The sequence below is a fragment of the Setaria viridis genome, chromosome 9 (genome assembly GCF_005286985.2).
Source record: "Setaria viridis chromosome 9, Setaria_viridis_v4.0, whole genome shotgun sequence".
Lineage (NCBI taxonomy): Eukaryota > Viridiplantae > Streptophyta > Magnoliopsida > Poales > Poaceae > Setaria > Setaria viridis.
This window is the reverse complement of record NC_048271.2, coordinates 53,453,908-53,460,437: the sequence shown is the minus strand read 5'-3', so window position 1 is coordinate 53,460,437 and position 6,530 is coordinate 53,453,908. Positions and strand designations below refer to the sequence as shown.

The 6,530-nt window shown below is 45.7% G+C and overlaps 1 pseudogene; it reads left to right on the top strand.

The window, feature by feature from the left end:
* Nucleotides 1-1,432: 1,432 nt before the first annotated feature.
* Nucleotides 1,433-6,170, top strand: LOC140221245 (uncharacterized; annotated as a pseudogene).
* Nucleotides 6,171-6,530: the final 360 nt, after the last annotated feature.

Sequence of the window (6,530 nt, the reverse complement as noted above, 5' to 3'; positions counted from 1 at the left end):
GGTGGCTAATTATTTAGTGCTTCTTAATTATGACTGGTGGCTAATTATTTAGTGCTTCTTTAATTATAACTACTTCCTTTAATAGGTTTTTTATGAAAACACTGCATTAATAAATAAGAGGCGGCGTGATACATATGCCAAATCAAATAGAGATCTTGTTATTCTTAATTGTTGCCATCTTAATGCACCAAACACATTAACCAAACATCAATGCAACTCGTTATTTAGGTGATGGATTAGATCCATGTTCTATGGATGATCATGACCCCTCACCTAAGGAGCGTAGGCGTAGAAGGGATAGGGCACGGAGGGCGGCAATGTCTCCTAGGCAGAGGGCTGCAATAAATAAGAGGCGGCGTGATTCATATGCTGGAAAGAGATTATTTATGATTCATGTTGCTGGAAGAGAAGAAAGAGAAAACAAGACAGTCCAAGAGAGACTATAGAAAGAGGGCCAAAGAACAACAGGCAAGCAATTTGCATCCTGACTCTATCGCTATGCCAAGTCCTCACTTTACCCTAGAGTTGGTATTCCCTCTTCCTGATAAATTGCCGTCAAGAATATCGGACGAGTTGGAAATCCCCCTTGTAAACGGCAGGCCTGTTTACATCTAGTCATCTGTGGAGCAATCCCTTGGAGTCATTACTCCTCAGCCGGTCCCTGCAAACCACACCATCCATAGCAAGCCTGTGACTCCTGGAATTAGGAATTCACGCCTAAACTGGCGTAATCAAATGTTTGAAGCAACCATTGGCAGAAATACCAAACGGCCTGCTTGTGAAAAATTCAATTATACGAGCCAGCCGACTCAAACGTCTTGTGTCATGGACAATGGTAATTAGCTCACATCCTTTGCCTACCTTAGTATTCATATATTATATTATTATGATATTTAAAGTAACCTACATTTATCCTACTGCTATTCTACTACTAAAGGTGGCACCCAAACGGACGCTCGCGACTCCCATCCCTTCACTGCATCTAATGTATTTGGAGCGGGTAAAAAGAAATTCACTTTGCTTATTTGTCAATACCTCTTCTATGTCTCACCCGCAATTAGTCTTGCGCAGAAAATACTAGGCCTGCACCTAATGACGCTACTACAGGTATTCAGACACAACCATCTGTTGTTGACGAGCCGTATTCAATGCCTCCACATGGTGGGCAGGCAGAGACACATGCCTCCATGGAAGAGGACGGTAAATGTTGCACGTGCTTCTTGCATGCTATTATTCTACCTATGTAAATACATTTGTCTCATCACTCATGTGCCAATGTTGCATCAGATTGCGATGAGAACATCATATTTGAGGACGACGAGGAAGAGGATGAGGGGTACCTTTTTGGAGGCCAAGGTACACCCCGGCGCATCTGTGTGACCTTTGACTTATCTTATTTCCAAAATCTAACACTTCATACTCGTGCTAATTATTAGAACCTAATGATTGGGAAGCTGATGAGGATGTCGATCTCGAGACGGCTAATGAAGATCCCAACGAACCCGATGTACCAGATCCATATGATGGGGTTTATGCCAATGTCCCTGACGTGACGCACATGCTCAAGCCAGAGGATAACTACGAGCACTGCAATGCAAAGAAGTTTGAGTCCGAGCCACCTGGATTCTGTTGTCGCAGTGGAAAGATTCATCTTCCCACCCATGAGACACCACCGGAACTCGTGAGATTGTGGTCGAGCTCGGACGCTGATGCTAGGCATTTCCGTGCAAACATCAGATATTTCAATGGCCACTTCTCTTTCACTTCTATGTACTGTAAGCTTGATCGTGTGACCACCGACATGAGAAACTGTGGAATTTACACATTCCGTGCCCATGGTCAAATCTAACATAACATAAGATCATTTGGTAAAGAGGATGGTCATGAACCTGGTCACCTCGAGCTTTATTTTTACGACGACGATCCGTCTCTTGAGCATAGGCTCCGCAAGTGCCGTGAGAAGTCTTCCGTTCACACGCACCGGCCCCATTCACTTGCAACTCGTAGAGGCTGTAAGTAAACAGTGCCCCACTAAATTCAAAGTGACGGTGGGGTTGAAAGACGAGAGTGCCTACCTCCGAGCCGAGAGTGCCCGCCCTTTCTGTCAAGTAGGCTACTTTTTCCGGAACGCAGTCCAGAATAAGCGTTCCTGTGTATATAGATATCTTCGATGCTGTCATTTCGAAATGTCCGCTTCCTCTTTCACCTCCCAAAAAGCAAAGTTGGCTTGACGAGCGCAGATGAGGAAGCGGGAGCAATAAAACCAAGAATCTCTTTCTTTTCCAAATACTTTATTAAATTAAGATTAAGTTAAGGGGCAGCCCAAGAAGACAGGAAAGTCACCCAGAGGCTAAAGGACATCTTACATGGCATTAATCCCTACTCAGAGAATCTTATGAGTATGGGTCAGGTTGACAACCTTAAGGATTACCATGTTGAGTTGAACCTTGACCAACGGCTAGACCAGAGAACATATAACGTGCCATTAACGTCAGAGGTTGCTGCCATTTGGATTGAGGGGAGCGAGCGTCGGGGCCAGATCGATAATAGTGTTGTCCTCCAAGGGAAGGATAGGTCGATCCATGGCATCCGGTCCTATCATGGGTGCTACGACGCTCTCTCATACCCGCTATTCTTTCCGAGAGGTGAGCTTGGCTGGCACAACTACATTCCAAAAGTTGGTGTGACTATGGCTGAAGTCAATAAAGCTCGAGCGATTCGCAACGCGCGTGCTGATGGTGGTGGTGACGATGATGCTGGTAAATTCAGATGTCTTTATAGTGTCTTACAAACATTAGACAAATGTTCCGCATGTCATCAATCACGGTACTAATATGAACAATGTTTATGTGTGTAGGGTCTGCTGGAAATAAATGTGTCTCCGTGCGTGATTACTATTGCTACAAATTCCAGATGCGGCCTGGGATTTTTAATCCTATACTATACGGCAAGCGTCTATTCCAGCAGTTTGCCGTCGACACCTACGTTAAGATCGAAAGCTCGCGTCTAGACTACATCCGCAACAATCAGGACATTCTTAGGGCTGACCTGTATCAAGGTTTGGTTGACAGCTGGCGTACGGGGGTGGAAGACGCTGATGAGGTTGGTAAGCGTACTGTGCTATCGCCGACTTTCATCGGAGGGCCCCGTAATATGAAGCGTCGGTACATGGATGCGATGGCTCTGGCGCGAAAGTTTGGTAAACCGGATATCTTCCTCACAATGACGTGCAATCCTAATTGGGATGAGATCAAGAATGAGCTTTATCCTGGTCAGAGTCCACAGGATCGTCCAGATCTTGTATCTCGAGTGTTCAGGGCGAAGTTGGAGGAGCTTAAGAAGATATTGATGGAAAAGGACATACTTGGAAAGGTCCGTGCATTCGTATATGTCGTGGAGTTCCAGAAGAGGGGCTTGCCGCATGCACACTTTTTGCTAATAATGCAGAGGAAGTACAAGATCACGTGTCCAGAACAGTATGACCTGCTTATCTCTGCTGAGCTACCAAACAAGAAGAAGTACCCTGACCTCTACAGGATGGTGACGAAGCATATGATGCATGGCCCATGCGGGACGCTAAATCCATTATGTCCATGCACAAGGGGACGTACTTCATGCAAAAACCGTTACCCGCGGCCATTCTGCGATTCAACGTTGCAAGGTAAGGATTCGTACCCCATCTATCGGCGACGCGATGATGGTCGTAAGGAAATAATTAGAGGTCACATCCTGGACAATCAGTGGGTCGTCCCATACAACCCATGTCTGCTACGTACTTTCAATTGCCACATCAATGTTGAGGCATGTAGTAGCATTAAATCTGTGAAATACCTATTCAAATACATATACAAGGGCCATGACAGAGCGTCTGTGGCTGTTAGGGAGGCTGGAAAAAAAGATGACAAGGGGAACGTTGATGAGATCACACAGTACAGAGAGGCCCGGTGGGTGACACCTCCAAAAGCGATGTGGAGGATATATGGCTTTGACTTGAGCAAGAACCATCCACCAGTGCAGCAGTTGCAGCTTCATCTTCCCGACATGCATATGGTTACATATCATAAACGGGACAAGATCGAACGGGTTGTCAAGCGTCCAGGTGCCGACGAGTCAATGCTGACAGCGTACTTTGACTACAACAGGCTTCATGAGGAAGCTCGAGGAATCTTGTACCGTGACTTTCCGGAGCATTATACTTGGGAGTCCAATGGTAAATTTTGGAAACCAAGGAAAAACGCCATATACCAAGTTGGGAGACTCGTATCGGCTCATCCGGCTGAGGGGGAACGCTACTTTCTTCGGGTTCTCCTGAACCATGTTGCTGGGGCTACTTCATACAGGGACCTAAGGACTGTTGACGGTGTGCTCCTGCCCTCGTTCCGTGAAGCTGCGGAGAGGCGAGGCCTAATCGAAGAAGATAATACACTTGATGAGTGTCTTACTGAAAATAGTTTGTTCCATATGCCATCCTCATTGCGTAGGTTATTCGCGACAATATTGGTATTCTGCGAGCCGAATGATGTGTTTGGGTTGTGGACAAAACACCTTGACACAATGTCAGAAGACTACAGGCGCAACAATCCAAACCCGAGTCTGGTGGAACAGATGGTTTTGATTGACATTAGGAATATGTTGCAATCTATGGGGAAGGACATAAGGTCATTCCCTCTCCCAGGAATTGATGACGCATATGACGACGCTAGCGGTATCCCTCGTGAGATATTTGAGGAGGCAAGCATTGATCAGGATCTGGAAGATGTGGGACTATCTGATTCCCTAAACGAGGAGCAGAGGGCTGCCTACGAAGAGATAATGTCCAAAGTGGACACCGAACAAGGCGGTTTGTTCTTTGTAGATGGACCTGGCGGCATAGGAAAGACATTTTTGTACAGGGCACTTCTCGGAACCCTTCGCAATCAGAACAAGCTTGCCATTGCTACAGCTACATCTGGTGTTGCAGCGTCTATAATGCCTGGTGGGAGGACGGCCCACTCACGTTTCAAGATACCCCTTACTCTTGAGGATGGTGGTTGTTGTAGTTTTACCAAACAGAGTGGTACTGCAAAGCTACTGCAGCAAGCATCTCTCATCATTTGGGACGAGGCGTCTATGGCAAAGAGGCAAGCTATGGAAGCCCTAGACAACAGCCTACGTGATATAATGGGTCGGCAGGATCTGCCGTTCGGTGGGAAGACTGTTGTCTTTGGAGGGGATTTCAGACAGGTTCTCCCTGTTGTGTGGAAAGGATCCAGGGCGCAGATAGTCGATGCTTCTCTATGGAGGTCGTATCTTTGGGAATCCATGCACCACCTTAAGCTCGTGCACAACATGAGGGCGCAGAGTGACCCGTGGTTTGCGGAATATCTACTGCGCATTGGTGGTGGCACGGAGGAGGTTAACGGAGATGGTGATGTATGTCTTCCTGACGATATATGTGTCCCGTACTCTGGGGATTCTGAGAAAGATCTTGATAGGTTGATTGAATGCATCTTTCCAAACCTCAATGCAAACATGACAAACAAGGACTACATCACCTCCAGAGCGATTCTATCTACACGTAATGATTGGGTGGACAATATTAATATCAAGATGATCGGCATGTTCCAGGGTGGGGAGATGGTGTACCATAGTTTCGACTCCGCGATTGATGATCCGCATAACTACTATCCGTCGGAGTTCCTTAACACATTGACTCCCAACGGGCTTCCTCCACATTTGCTAAAGCTCAAGATCAGTTGCCCGGTCATATTGCTTAGGAATATCGACCCTGCGAATGGGCTGTGCAATGGTACAAGGTTGGTGGTTCGAGCCTTCCAAAAAATTCAATCGATGCTGAAATTGTGCTGGGACAACATGCTGGAAAGAGGATTTTCCTTCCTCGAATACCGTTGTGCCCCTCTGATGATGAGATGTTCCCATTCCAATTTAAGAGGAAGCAGTTCCCTATTAGGCTCAGCTTCGCCATGACGGTTAACAAGTCACAGGGCCAAACTATACCAAATGTGGGTGTGTACCTGCCCGCTCCTGTGTTCTCTCATGGTCAGTTGTATGTTGCTATGTCTAGAGCCACAGCTAGAACGAATATCAAGATCCTCGCCCTCCCACCTAACGCAGAGGCAGACGAGGAACATACTAAAAGGAAGGAAAAGAAAAAGCTTCTAAGAAAGTGAACGGCCAGGGTAATCAAAATAACAATGAACAAAAAGGTACATCAGTGAAGAAGAAAAGGGTACCAACTGTAGATGGCACGTATACGAAGAATATTGTATACAAGGAGGTTCTAACACCATAGACGAGGTAATATAATGATTATTTGTGCGTGTCTTACATTTTTCATTTATTTTTTTAAAATACTAAACTCATCAATTCCATGTTTCTTGCTCTTGCTAGGTATTTAGGTTGAAGTGATTGCTTAATTTTGTCACATGATGTAATTGTATGGGAAATTCCACGTATACTGAAAAACTGGATTACATACGTTTGGGACATGCTAATTAGTTCAATATTTATGTTTCTTCAAACATTTCTCT